We start from the raw sequence: 16,005 nt of genomic DNA on the forward strand, positions 1-16,005 counted from the left end.
GCCATACTCATCACAAGCCATATTTTATCCTTTAGATAATCACATTTGTCACCTGACACAATGCATATTAGTAAAATAAAAAAGGCATCAATTCTTCTATAATTGTAGTGAGCGACCAGTTGATTTTCTATATGAGTAATAGTTAAGAATAAAAATGGGTATCATGTACATTCCAAGAAGACATGCATCAAATTTTTAAGTATTACGTAATTTTGTAAGTTTTGAAAGGCCCGGTCATATAGGTGGAGAATTTCATTGGAATTTTCCACGGCTAAGAAAGTAGAACAACAAGGCAGAGACAATGAATGAGGAACAGCATGATACACGACAGTAGTCACTTTCAAACTAAGAAAATGTAAATTGCAGTCTGGGAGTCAATGAGCAAGAATAAATCTAGCAGACGGAGCAAATATAATTTACACTACGTCAGACGATAGACATGACACAAGATGTACGTGACTAGATTGACACTGACCTGGATTTCGAGATTCAACAGACCTTTGGTCACGATGTGTTCACATTGTAAGCTAGAAGTGGATACTTAAAATAAAACTATTCAGGTCTTAGATATTGGAACCGTGTTGGACAACATATCCAGAAGCAGACTCTCTGAAGAGCATGATCCGAGGCTAGACGAGATATGGGTTGGTGAAAAATGTGTTCTTTTATCTGTTTTTGTTGTTCAGCATGTGGACATTTGAAAGTGTTGGCGACTCTATTTAAATCAAAGCGACAAGAAAACAAAGAAACCAACTGGTGTCCACGTCCTTTCAGACAAGCGCAAGAAAAACAACAGTCCAAAGTGGACAGTTTGGTTGGAGGTTTGTTTTTGGGTAGTTTGAAATGGCCAATGCAAAAACTTCTGTAATGTTCCCTCTAGCTGGTAAGCAACCTTCAAAAAATACAATGGTCTATATAGACAAAATAACTGGGTAAGTAATGGAGTACCAAGGTGTGGTCTGAGGCCATGTCTGGCCGTCTTTGATGGACTAATTAAATCTTCTCTGGTTTCTAAGACCAACTGTTTACTCTGAGGTCAGACAGGAGTGAACCCAGGATATGCAACTGCAGAACTGCTTAATAGTATATAGAAATTGAAGTTGTAGCTTCTAATTAAAGTAGTGAGACACAATTTACAATGTCAAGTAGAATGATGTTCAGGGAGAACGATGGAGTCACAACGGAACAGTCTTCAACGAGTGCTTAATCAAGAAAAAACGACTGGGGAATAATCCCACATCAGGAGCTTGACCAACCACAGAGACAACACGTAGGGACCACGAAACAGGCAGACTGCACCGTCTAGGATCTGAGAAATACAGGGGCTGATGGGGAAAAAACAGGGTGCATGGGATGCATATAAACTAATAAGACTGAGATGAGGACAGGAACAAGACAGAAAGTAGGGAAACACAAAAAGAAAGGGCTACAAGGGGCAAAGCAGTGTCCAAAAGGTCTGACACATACACTGTTTTTCATGTTATTTAGCACTATGTAAAGCTATTTTGCTTTTCAATGTCATTATTTATCTTTTTAGTAGTTCTGATGTCGATTAGTGGGTAATACTGCCAAAACCACATAACTTGAATGGACTGTGAATGGTAGAGCTCATTCAAGCATATCCACGACGCCTTTATCAGCAACTGCTTTCTTGACTGCTGTTTTCTCAGACACTGTCATTTATTGTTGTGTGTTTATTAGGTAACTTAACGCGGAACGGGCACAGGACAAATTTAAAACATCATAATGGTCTAGATAATGTAATGCTGCAAATTGGTATTTTTTAAACTTCTTTTTCCCACTAAGCAAAGAACGAAAAAAGAACTGAGCCTCAAGTATAAGCACAAGTTTTATCACATCCGTTGTAGTATTCACGGTCTTGACAAGGCAGTTTAGTGTCCAAATGGTGCACCTGAACCTGCTTCTATTTCCAAAAGAGCAAGTAAATGACCCATTTTCACTATATGCAGTACCTTTAATGCTCAGCTTTAAACTGCTGGCCCCTTTTGCTAGTTTCCATTATGATAGGGCATTTGTGGGACACAAGGGACACAACAGAATAAATTGGCCTGCATGTGCGCCACGTTTTAATGTGAAAGCTTTTATCTTCAGCATCTCCCAGCCTCCTATTATAGGTACTTTGACAGAGGAGTCCCCTGGAGTCTCATTTAGGTTGAAGTGGGCAGCTGGCATTTCTGAACAGTCCTGGTATCGTGGTCCTGACCCCAGGCTTCTACACAGGGAAGAATGCATTAATGGCACTCAGCTTCTTTCAATCTTTGAATAACGAAGAACAGGTTGAGGCCGACAGTGAAGTATTATAGACTTTTACTGCGAATGAGCTTATGCACACTCACCATAGTTAGATGTTATGTTTATTTCATGCATATGGTAACAAGTGAAAGAGAAAGTGCTGAATTTCATTTTAAATATACTGCGCGAGTAATAGCTGCGCGACCACGCGATCACATGAGGAGACCAGGGTGCCGGTGAGCTACCTATTATTAGAAAATGGGAACAGCATTGGTCCTTCTAATGTTCCTCAAGGTCAGTTTATTTGAAAGCAGAGTCACTGGATTAAAGACAATCGGAATCTAAAAGATCTAGTTAACCATGCCACCTTAAATTTCCAGAGAGTCTGCTTAGTGGTCTGGGGGGAATTGAAATTAAACTCTGCAGGAAGCCCGTGCCACAGGGACTGCCATTCTCACCAAGAAGAGACAATAGGGGTCAATCCCGGTCGGGTAAGAGTTCTGTGAGGCTATCTGCAGTAAAGGGTATCAGTCGCAGGGAGCCATTATTTTCCGCCACTGTTGGGAAACCTGCTTCTAAAAAATATCCTGTCATAGGGCCGGACGTGTGGGGCGAACGATAACAGCGAAGGGCTGAGCCCAGCATGATTTGTTTGTGCATATATAGGTAAAGGGGGCTATGGCGGGGACTGATTTGTCGGTCATGTTGTCCTTCGGGCCTCGGGTTTGATGGGCTGCTTGCTATCAGCTACACAGTTCAGGTGTTGCGGTATAGCACTACTTGTTAGTCCGGGAGAATTTAGAGACAGTAGTGTCGCAGCTAGTAGGATTTTGTTTTTTTTTAGAAATTGATACTTTTATTGGGTGGGGAAAAAAAATGGATGCATTTGAACTCAATTAAAAGTGAAAGTAAGGACATTTATAATGTTACAAAAAACATTTCAAATAAATGCTGTTCTTCTGAAAAGAAAAAAAGCATTACTGTTTTCACAAAAAGGAGATCATGTCTGTAGAAATTGCGAGAGAACCGCAACCCTGTATTTCCCAGCTAACAGGAAAGTAAATTAGTAGAGGGAGAATGTTGATTACTATGATATATATAGAGGTAGTTCTTCAAACGATTGGTCGACTTTCGACCCTCTCTGGTAGCGGGAGTTTGGGCAAAATAATTCTGTTAGAAAACAAACGCGCTTGAACACACACACTGTTGCCAACAATCAAATAGTTTAATTTATCTTATTTTGGTGGCAGTTTAGATTTACGCACAACATACGGGAAGCTTAGATATTTGCGTAATGAGGAAAAGACAAGATTAGAAAAGGATGTAGAAGCATCGTAGATTGAGTAAATTAAGTGCATCAATGGAAAGATTATTGAGGTTGAGGTACTTTAATTATAGTTAAACTTATGTAACTAGTAAAAGGTACGTTATCACTAGTTATCTGACGGTGAGTGGCTGATTTTAGTTGAAGAGAATAAAATTGGAAGTTATCTTTGGACAGACGAGATATCCATAATTGTTAGTTATACCTTTTGCATATTTATCTCTTTACAATTTGGTCACTCCTTTATTTTAAGGTCGCAGGATTAATTGCTATTAGACTACAGGGAGCACGAGAACATATCTACAAAACTGTCTTATGCGCCTACCAGTAGTAACCAGCGTATTTGTGAAGCTTAAATTGACATATTTCGTATTGGAGCGCACGAGTAGTTGTTAACTGGAATGGTAGCGACGGTGGGTGAGATGAGTTAGGGATAGGATATAGAATCTGGTCATGGCAGAATACGTGCTTTATAAGTACTAACAAGATAAACCATCTCAATATGTTGATAATAAGCATGCTAAAATATCAGGCGAGCTAGTTAAATAGTGCAAATTGGTCCATGGCACAGAGCACACAGTAGATCCCCACTTAAGTATGCTCATAAAATATGCACATGTATAACCCATCACAAAAATTCTCCAGCCACTGCTTAATGGCATCTTTCATTGTCACAAGGACACTTAGACTCACAGCTAAGCCTGCTGATCCAGTAGAGTGAGCTGAGAGAGGTATATCCAAGCACAAGCAGTGCCTGCATGGCAGTGGCAGCGGAGAGCCTATCATGCTACCGAGAGGCCACTCGCCCTGTGAGCGGAGCGGGCAGGCGGAACTAACAGCAAGCACCCTCTCTCTCTCTCTCTCGCTCCGTGACTGGTGTGCTAACGGATGACGACCACACATGGGTTGGGGGGGGCAAGACCGAGTGCATAGAGCACAGAGGAGATGAGAAGAGAGAGGAGGACGGCATGACTAGCAAACCCCGCGCTCTCCCTTGTTTACTTTCAGACACCGGGCAGAAAAAGAGATGTGCTGGAGAGGAAGATGTGCGGAGGATATCGGCTTCCATGAGGCCCAAATGCACCAGGGAGTATGCGTGGTGAGTAAGTAGATGTTGTCTGTCTGATCCAGGTTGGCTCTGTTTTACATAATGCACCGGTGTGTGTGTGTTTGCATGCTGGACTGAGGATGAATGTATGTACACACAGCTGCATGTGTGCCAGTATACGTTTGGGATTGAAATGTGTGGCGTGCACATCAGTTGTTATTCATTCACACGCTGCATCGCTGTTATCTATGTGCTGCCGGAGTGACTTTAATTGCTGTTGTTAGGTGGAGTTTTGGGTTTGCTCTTTTTGTGGTGAAGCCAGGGTGTTGTGAAAGGAAAATGTGTAAATGTGTAATAAAATGAGAGATGGGGAGCTGTTGTTGTAGAAGTCTGTTCAGAAATATGTCTTTTTTCGCTAGGCCGTTTATCATTTGAATCGATTTGAGAAAGAGGGAGAGAGCTTTTTCAATATGTGCTCTTGAGATGACCTCAAATCAGGTGGTTGACTTCTCCATGGTAACAGTGGTGGCATTGCCGGGGGGATGGTGGGAGAGGGAGACAGGGATGCGAGACACTATACCAATGTGGGAGCTCACTTGTGGCTTTCTGTCAGCCACGGCATTTTAACTGCATGAAATAGAGCTTTATTCAGAAAGTCTGTGTGTGTTTATATATACAGCACTTTTATTTTATTTATAGTTTTTGCAGTAATTTTTTTTTTTAATTCTTGTAAATTGTTTGTTATAGTTTATTTTTGTAAATGTAGTTTATTTTTTTAAATTATAGTATTGACCTGAGATTGAAAATGAGATAATATCAGGATCACTGTTTTTTAAAGCATATTTATATACTATTAACGTTTTGTTACTATTTGAATAAGCTTTTATTTTTTTGTATATGATATCAGTTTTCAGTTTAATATTTATTTTGAATTTTTAATATTAATATTAATTTAAATTTTATAGTAGGGAATTGTGTGTACTTTGGTACATTTGTATTCATTTTTTGTTCATTTTAAATATCATTAGGTTTATATTATTTAATTGTAAAACTTCTGTTTTAGTTGTTTTGTTAGTTTTTTTTTTTGTGTGTGTGTTGTTTCAGTTTAAAATGACCTGTATTTAAAAAATATTATATATATAGATATATAGTTTTTTTCCAAACATTTTAAAAAGTTAGCATGTTAAAATGTCCTGATTTTTACTTAAAGCATGTGAAATTTGAGTAGTATAAATTTTAGAATATATGATATCACATATCAAAAGCTTGGATTTTTGCACTTTCCTGGGGTGGAAAAAATTGAGTGGTACCCTTGCAAAAATCTCGTGCAGTCATGATGCAAAGGAGAGTTGTGTGTGTGCGTTTTTGCCAATGTATTGGCTATGAAGTTTCTTAGGTATTCTGAGTGGTTGCTAGATGAATGCTTACTGGTCCGAGTCAAAAAGAGGTCCACCACAAATTTTTCTATAATATTCTCTATAAAAATCTCTCAGGCTTGGGTCCAGGCCAAGGTTTTTTTTTTTTTTACAAGGTATTTTGTAACCAAGCAACCACCTTTCTCTTTCTCTATTGAATCAGTGTTGTGAAAACCGCAGTACACTTTCCCTCTGTAATTGCACACCTTAATATCCACACTAACCAATAATCAGTGATTTGTGGCCCTGTGACCACAGAGATTGATGGCCCAGTGCTCTTAGAACTACGGCAACAACTGTACTTCATTGCTAAGTTCTGGTGATGAGATCTCACTGTACTCTCATATGAGTTTTCATTCTATAGCAGATATTGGAAGTTGGGTTGAGATTTGCGGGAAACTTGAATGTGGACAGTTATACAATCCACACTGGAAGTTGTATGAGATTTTATTATTTTGTGATTAATTTGTATTTAAATTTTAGGCGTGATTATATGTACGCATGTTTTTGAAAGAAGTCTCTTATGCTCACTAAGGCTGTATTTATTGATGGAAAAATGTATCATTATGAAATATTACATATTTTTTTGTTGTTGTTCATTTTGAATATATGTTAAAAATGTAATTAATTCTTGTGATGCAAAGCTGAATTTTCAGCATGATTGCTGCTTACTATTAATGTTGAGTTTTAGAGCTGCTTAACCTTTTTGTGGAAACATTTTTTGGGTAAGTGAAATTTTTTTAATAAATGTGCATGGACCACACTCTCTAACAAGTAACTTTTAGGTGCAGAGACCAATATATGTATAAGCTAAAAAAACATACAATATATGTTTCTGACTCTGCACTCTAAATTTGCGGTTTTAAATTTTTTTAATTTAGTGCAAGGGAAACAATATTATGAAAGTTTCAGCTCTATTAGCCTTGTCTAAAAAGAAATAATAAAAACTAAATTGATTTATTCTGCAAGGATTCTTTAAATTGATCAAAGAGTAAAAAACATGTATAAACTTTCTATTCAAAGAATCCTGAAAAAAAAGTATTATGGTTTGTGCAAAATATTAATCAGCAAAAATAATAACAACAATTATTTATGATTGGGCACTCATATAGGCCAGCAAATCAGCATATTAGAATGATTTCTGAAGATCCTGTGACACTGAAGACTGGAGTAATGATAATGAAAATTCAGCTTTGGCGTCACTGGAAATAAATTACATTTGAAAATATATTAACCTAGAAAACAGTATTTGACTATTACTTGTAGTAATATTTCACATATTACTGGTTTTACAGCCTTGGTGAGCATTTAGAGACTATTTGAAAAGCATAAACATAATTTTTTTTAATTTTTAAAAAGTGTGTATGTGCGTATGTGTGTGTGTGTGTATATATGTTATCTATATATATATATATTACACACCAAACACACACACAAACATATATATATACTTATTTATATTATTATTTATAATTAATATTATATTTATTAGTGCCAAGATTTTATACCAGAGTATATAAGAGTATTATATATATATATAGATAATATAGAAATATATAGTATATATATTATATATATATCCTATATATATATCGTATAAGGATAATATGCAGAAAGAACGTGTGTAAGGGCGAGAATCAGTAAAGTGACGCAGTGAAGGGTCCCCTCTGAAGGAGATAAATTGAATGCAGACTGTGAGATGGTCGTCCTCTATTATTTATGTCCCACCAAAGTTGGACTGTAAGCGATACCCCAATGAGAAATCAATGAATTTGGATCCGGTGACGGAGTGATCTCTGGTTATCTGAGATCCTGCCCACCGGGGGATTTATCAAAACGTTCATAGGTATTATCAGCGACGATGTCAACATCTTCGCCAACTGCGAACAAGCCCACGCCAAGTTACGCAGACAAACGGACACAAGTTAATACACATGCATGCTTCATCATAGTTTGTGTCTCGAGATAATGACTCAATTCACGAATGCGGTTTTTTTCATGACTTCAGTTTCTATAGATGTTATGTTTCCAATACTGTTTCACCAAATCATTTGTCAAAGATCCCGAAAGATGCTTTGTATTTGTTATTGGTGAGGTGTTTTTTTATTATTATTTTTAAGGCTTTTTCAGACTCCGTGGTCATACATGCAGATGTAGCTCAATATCCTCCTCTGTGCCGCTCTTCGGTATGTTTAACCCTGACATTGAGAGATTCTGAATGCTATTTGGAAAGTAGACAATCATCCAAAAAAAAAAACAAAAAATAAGATCCCCACGGCACTTGAAGGACAGATATTTGTATCTTGAAGGGGAGCGCTCTGGCTTCAGCCACAATCAAACCATGTGTGCTCCTTGAAAGATATTGACTTAACACCTAGAGAGTTATAGATGATATAAAAACTGTTTAGTTTAGGTTTAAATGGACAAAATCATACAAAAGGGGGATTTAAACTGTTTGGTATCGTGGGTTTATATATTCTCATGGAACACTGGACGAATGTAGCAATTTTGAAAACAAAACAGCACTATTTTCTTTTAATATTGCACATTTTTTTAGATTAATTGGAGACAAAACAGTAACTATATGGTAACCATAATTTTATATGATGCATTTTGTTACAGGTGTACATCTGTAAAAATACACTGGTTGGTTTTAGGGCTTTGCTTAGCAAAGACTGTTGGGTATTTCATTCTGCTTTATTTGATCTTGTTTATCACTCCAGTATTGATTTTAAAATGTCACTCCTATTTTTATTTAATTTTATTTTATTTAATTTTATTTTATTTTATTTTATTTTATTTTATTTTATTTTATTTTTTAAATTTATTTTATTTTATTAAAAATATTATTTTATTATTTGTATTTTATTATATTCAAATGTTTTTTATTTTATTTAGCTTTATTTAAATTTTTTTTTATAATTTTTAATTTAATTGTTTTTATAAATTTATCAGCTAGTGAAGACATTTAACAAATGTTTCTCCCTCTACAGTAAAACATCTTTGATGGTTAAGATTACTATATAGCTTTTATGAAATGATTTTTTTCCCTTTTTTCCTCAAAATTGAAAGATTTGTCGAACAGTTTTGCATTTACAGTGTTTTAAATATTTTTAACCATGTAAACTTATCAATTTTTGAAAGTGCAAATGTGAATCACTGCAAACATTTCCCAGTATTGTATATGGTATACTTAATTTTTAGATGATTCATTACAGGTGAACATCTCATTAAACGCTTTGGTTGGTTTTCACAAGGGCCTTGTTTTGCTGTTCCAACAGATTCAAATGCTTAGTCAGCCCGTAAGAAGCTGATGTCTTCATTTTAAAAAACTTTTTGCTTTAAGCTAACGAAAACAATATCTAACTTTTTTTGTGTGTGCCTCAACTCTAGGTGGAGTCCAGGGACACACTGAACAGCATTGCATTGAAGTTTGACACGACTCCCAACGAGCTCGTCCAGCTCAACAAACTCTTCTCTCGCGCCGTAGTCCCTGGCAAGGTACTTGATGGTCTTTTAATTTTCAGAGCAGATGGTCTCTATGTCCAGCTGAACTCTCTTCCAGTCAATTGCTTTTCCCAGAGTCTAGTATAATAAAGGGTAAGGTGAAAAATATGCCCTCTCTGAAATTTCAAATGCCTCCTTAAGTAGCAGATTCATTGTGGTGACTCCACAGTTTCACATTAATGAGCAGAGATATCGTGATCCTGAGGGTAAGAACTGGGACTATTTAAAATAGAGAAATAGTCCTCTGGGTAAGAACTGTGGCTTTTGTAGAAAAATAAAAGTCCTGATTGTTCAGTAAATAGCTCCATTGCTGAGTTGTGAATGGCAGTTCATCTCTTTATTTGACATTTTGTTTTGTTCGAGATCAAACACTTTATATGCCTTAATTGTTTTTTAACTTTTAGTTTTTTACAAAAACGACAGATCTATATGTCAGTGAGTCCATTTATGAAAAGTTTCTCTCCCACTTAAACATTGTGGGAGTTTAGTAGTGATAACATTATATCTTTGAGAAATTAATGGAATATTTTTTAATTCAAAAAAAATATTATATTGACTAGATCTAATCTGAAAATGTAAATGTATATCATGTCTGCTTGTGTTTTGTCAGTTTCATTAGCCCTTTTAATTGTACTTGGAAAAATGGCATATGTTGTGTGCACGTGAGATGATATAAATATAAATTCTTTGCGTGTCTTGCTTTTTAGGTGCTGTATGTCACCTGATCCGGAATATATCTCCAGTGCAGACAGCTCTCCCTCCCTCAGTCCCATCAGCCCCCTCTCCCCCACCTCTTCAGAGGCTGACCTGGAGAAGGCCACCACAGTAAGTGCCATCTCAGTCTTCATCCAAAGCTTCCAGGGGGATCATATATAGTGAGAGCACAGGCTTACGCTTGTCCTTTATCATTGTTTTAAATGAAAATATGGATTTTGAATGACGAGGTCATGATACTCAAGCCAGAAGAATTGTGGGATAATGTTAACAGCACATTTTTTTTTAGATATTCAATAATCCATGTAATAAGTTGGGTTTCATTAAGGGCCACTGAGTATAATATGAAGACTTATTCAGCTCAAACACAGCAAGTTATTAAGTGAAACGGCTTGGAACATGATTTCACACTAATTCAATGCATGTCTTAATTTATTCAGCAGACCATGTAACATGCAACTGAAGTGCTATAGACTATTACTTTGCATACCTTGCATTTTTACATCGATTCAATTATTTTCCATTTATTTTAATTTGTAGTCACTGAGCTGAGCCTGTCCAATTAAATTGGGCAAGAGATCCAAATCAGCGTCCAAACTCCTTTGCATGCTTGAAGACCTTTTAAAGACCTGCTTTGATCGATATTTATATAAGTACATATTTATTCAAATTCAACTTAAGTTGATTAGAAGAAATCCTGCCTTTTTGTTTTGTTTTGTTTTGTGTTTTTTGTCTTCTCTTTTTTATTTTGTCTTGTTTTATTTTTTGTTTTGTATTGTTGTCTCATTTGGTTTTGTTTTATTTTTCACTTTTCCTTGTCTTGTTTTGTTTTTTATTTTGATTAAGTTTGTCTTTTTGTTTTGCCAAATTTTTTTGTTTTGTCTTCTCTTGTTTTATTTTGTCTTGTTTTGTTTGTCTTTGTTTGTTTTATTTTACATCATTTTGCTTTTTTCCTTTTCTTTATTGCTACGCCTATTAAAAAATTTACTTTAATTATGATGCATAAGTCTTATATACTTATTATATATTTGTGTGTTTGTTAGAAGCTCCAGTTGCCATTAATTATAAATAAAGGGAAAATATAGCCATCATATTCTTCAATAGCTTTCGTTTTGTACTCCATAAACACTGTACATATTTGGAACATCATAATGTTGAGTAAATGATAATTGAATTTTCATTTTTGGATGGACTATTTCTTTAGTCTCCAACTGTTTTGTGTCCACAAGGGGGTGGTGATGAATTTCCCTTTTGGGTACAGCTGTCCTTTATAAAGCCAGAGATTCAAGTAATTGTTGTATTCAGACAGATTGCATTCCTCCCAGCTATGTTTGTCCCTAGTTGGTGATATTGGATGACAAAAAATAAGGAAGATCACCATGGCTACTTGTGAGCTCATCTGTCCTTGTGTGTTTTAAGGGTTTTATTTGTGTCCTGGACTGCCGTTTTGAGGTTGCCAAATGGATTGTGTCACCTCTGTTGGATTAGTGTGTGTCCCTGTGTGTAGTTCCGGCTCCATATGGTCTTGGGTTTGCTGGTCATGCTGCCCATTGCCAGAGATTCAGGGGTACACACTTGCATTTCCTTATGAGTCATCAATGGATAAAGCATGCACAGGCACACTTGCACTCGCTTGTACTACAGTAATTTCACATGTATTCTGGTATTAACATGCCTCTCACGATTAAGAATGCACACACATATGCCTGTAATTTTAATAGCCTATAGTTAGTTGACTACTTTTAAAAATATATCTGATTCTCAGTGCTAGATCACTCCAGTAAACAACCTGGTTTTCTTTGAGTTTTGATTAGTATTAAATGAGCATGTGATGTTTGTTTGTCAAGTATAAGGTGCCTCAGTGTGTCCGGGTTTCACTGAGCTCTTTGTGTGAGAAGTTGGAATGCATCGGGCGAGAAGTCAACCATGTGTTCAATATCTGAAAATGTGATTTTTAGCTCAAATCCAGGAGTTTCAGTTTGTTCACAGTTCAGCTCAGGATTCTGCTGCAATGTATGCAACATTTTGTTGAAAAGCTGAAAGTAAGTTTTTATAATCATTAGATTTGTATTGGTGTGTCAGCACCAAGTGATTTCTTCTTTTTCTTGTCCTATAATGAGCTCTCACACACACACAAAGATGCTGACAGTCACTCAACCTGTGCTGCATCATGTTAGGAAACCTGCCTCAGTCTCCTTGGTTTCCGCCTGTCAGCTTTCTTACAGCAAAAAGAGCCCTCAAGGGATCTACCTTATGCCTTAATGGGTTTTGTTATTTCCAAGCCTCCTTGTTATGATGACTCTGTGTGGGTGTGATGTGTGTGTGTGTGTTGTGTGTGTTTATATGTGTGTGTTTATGTGTAGGTGTTAGTGGATGTATCATAAGCTCAGGGTTGGGCCACATTCAGTGTGATGTGGCGAGGGCTACCACTGATTGAGCTGTTTATCCCTCAAACTTCATCCCGACAGGATTCAGATGATGTCCATCGGAGGCACAGCACTCCCGGCCATGGGCCCCCTCGGCCAGCCAGAGTGGTGTCATCCACCTCCGAGGAAGAAGAGGCGCTTACAGAAAAGTTCCTTAAAATGAACTGCAAATACATCACTGATGGCAAGGTAAGTTTCAAGGGAGAGGGTTTTCTGTGTAAAAAAAAATCTGATTTTCACTTTCACTTGAAAGAAATGAAGTCATTTTCTCATCTACTGGGATGTTGCAATGAGTGTTTTTGTGGCAAAACTTGTGAACTTGTGAAATGAAAATATTTAAAAGATATATACTAGTGCTGTCAAACGATTAATCGTATCCAAAAAGTACTGTGTATATTTATTATGTATATATAAATACACACACATGAATGTATTTGAGAAAAATAAATTACGTTTATATATTAAATATATAATATAATTATATATATAATTAATATGAATATAAATATATACACATAAATTTATGTAAATATATATAAAAAAATAAATAAATAAAATTTATATATATATATATATATAAGCTTGGCTGGTTTGCATTTCATGTCGATCTCTTCGTGCCTAAGTGGTGTTTTTTGTGGCCAGAATAATCAATGTGCAATAACAACATGTTCCGTCTTTGCTCTGATAATCAAATCTGGACATAGAAGAGCATTGTATAATAGTCCATCTTTCTCTTCTGTTCTCTGTCTTTCAGGGTATAGTCAGTGGTGTTCTTTTGGTCACCCCAAACAACATCATGTTTGACCCTCATAAGTCAGACCGGCTGGTGCAGGAGCGAGGATGTGAGGAGTACGGGATCATGTGCCCGCTGGAGGAGGTGCAGTCTGCAGCCATGTGCAGGGAAATCACCGACATCAGGGTCCGAGAGCTTGTGCCACAGTAAGTTGCTTGATGGCCTAAGGGATAATAATGAAATTTGCCATTTGCTCACCCTAAAGCTGGTCTCAACCACAAAAGAATAGATTTATTTTGAAGAATGTTGGTAAGCCAGACAGTTTGATAGTCTTCACTGACTTCCATAGTATTGAAAAATAATTACTATGGAGTCAATGTGAACCAGAAAACATCTTACCACTGGAAATGCATGACTTTTGAAATGACACGATTCATATTAATTATTTTTTTGTCAACCCAGAGATCTGGAGCTAGAGCCTTCTGTAACTGAGGTGAGCCATCTCAAGAGGGTGCCTCGTCTCAAGCGCAGCCGATGCAGCACACCGAATCCGTGAGACGGGCAACGACAGTGCCAGTACGGCCCCTCGTAGCACAGAAGCATCTCTGTCTGAAGACGTTTTTACAGAGTCAGAACTTTCTCCAGTCCGTGATGATGCCCTCGCAACATCTTCTGACGAGCTGCAGCAGATAAAGTCCTCCGGTGCGTCTTCTGAATCGGTGCAAACCATCAATCAGGTCGCCACAGCCACCGAAGAACCCTCAATGACTGACAAAAAGGATGTAAAAGAAGCTGTACAAAATGCAGAAATTGAGGGAAGAGGATGGAGGGATAGTGGCATCGAGCAGAGTCTGAATACTACAGATTTGTCCAGTGAGGTTGTGTCTGAGAACGTTACGAGGGCCCAGCCTGTGGATGAGGCCAAATCACGCACCACATCTGAGTCACTTTGTTCGGACACTGTGGCTGTTGAGGATTTTGCAAAAGCCCATGAGACACAGAAAAGCATGGAAGCTCGGACTTTGCAATCAACCAGTGAAATGAAGGAAGGAGAGCAAAGGATGTCCAATGACTTCACACCAGCTAATGAGATTGGAGCAGATGAGGGACAGAGTACAGACGAAGGTTAGCACACTTGTTAACATCAACACAAACTTAAATTTGACCCTTTTACTTTGTTTACAAGCTTATTGCCCTGGCTTCAAATATTGAATATTCAAAAATAAAAAAGCATGTTGTGTATGCATGTATATATACATATATATGGGTCCCGGCATCCTACTTCTTCTTTATAATACGTCATTTCACTCTAAACTATAAATAAAAAATGCAAGTAAAATGGGTTGTGAATATTTTTCATTTTGATTTTAAGCTTATTTCTCATTGTATTTATCTTTCCCAAGGGTATTGCTTATATAAAAGATATCCAATCTTGATGACATAACAGAACGTACAAATATATTGAGGTGTCAGCCTACATATGATCCTGTTGTATCACTGCTGCAGTCTAATAAGGATGAGGCCCTAAAAATAAACTGAAAGATACATTTTCAGTTAGTCATGCTGGATTGGCTGGCTGTAGATCCACAGATTTAATTTGCTCTGCAGCACACTAACAGCATCAGCTCATTCAGTATGACAGCTTATGTGTTGCATCCATAAATATACTCAAATATAGATTAGTAAAAATAGAATGCAAGATTTGGGTTTTAATTTGACGTGCTGAGATAACTGTGAAAAACAGGTGCTTTGTGCTGTTTGTTTTCTGTCCCAGTTGTGCCGGGGCCCAAAGGCAAGCAGAAGTCCAAGTCGCACAAGTTCCTGTGCCTGCGGGTTGGCAGGGCCATGCGGAAGACTTTTGTTTCCCATGCCAGTGCCTCCATGCAGCAGTACGCCCCAAAGAGACAGGAAGCACGAGTACTGGTTCGTTGTTCCTTCTGAGAGGTCAGTGCTATTCCCAGTTTGGCTGAACTCCACTTTAAATGTCAGCTTCCTGTACTGCTAAAAGGAACTGTTTACTGATCCACTGCTCCAGACCCAGGTGAAGTATGTTCTTTACCTTGAGATGCGCAGTGTAGTGAATTTTTACTTTATTAGTGATTCTTGCCAAGATTAAAGACTATGCTAAAGGTTAGGAGTTTGAACAAATATATTTAGCACAATGTGTCATGTAAGTTTGTTCTCTGGACATAAATTATGTATCATGATACATAAAATTATGCTGTTTATAGATGAATTAACTTAACAGCACTGAACATTGTTTGATCTAAATGGTTTAAGAAGTACAAAAGTAGTTTCTCTGCTAGAAATTCCTATTTATATTAAATATATAATAATTTATGTATTTTTTTACACTGTTGTTCAAAAGTTTGATTATAGTTGATTTTTTTTTTTTATATAGAAATTGATACTTTTATTCAGCAAGGATCCGGTATATTGATCAAGTTATAGTAAAGACATTTATAATCTTACAAAAGATTCTGTTTTAAATAAATGCTGTTCTTTTGAACTTTCTATTCATCAAAGAATCCTGAAAAAAAGTGCCACCGCTTCTACAAAAATATTAAGCAGCACAATTCTTTTCA

At 36.8% G+C, this 16,005-nt stretch overlaps 1 pseudogene; it reads left to right on the forward strand.

The window, feature by feature from the left end:
* The first annotated feature begins 7,901 nt into the window (after positions 1-7,901).
* On the forward strand, positions 7,902-15,425 carry LOC122134542 (annotated as a pseudogene).
* The last annotated feature ends 580 nt before the right edge of the window (positions 15,426-16,005 follow it).

The sequence above is a fragment of the Cyprinus carpio genome, unplaced genomic scaffold (assembly GCF_018340385.1).
Source record: "Cyprinus carpio isolate SPL01 unplaced genomic scaffold, ASM1834038v1 S000006749, whole genome shotgun sequence".
NCBI classification, from domain to species: domain Eukaryota; kingdom Metazoa; phylum Chordata; class Actinopteri; order Cypriniformes; family Cyprinidae; genus Cyprinus; species Cyprinus carpio.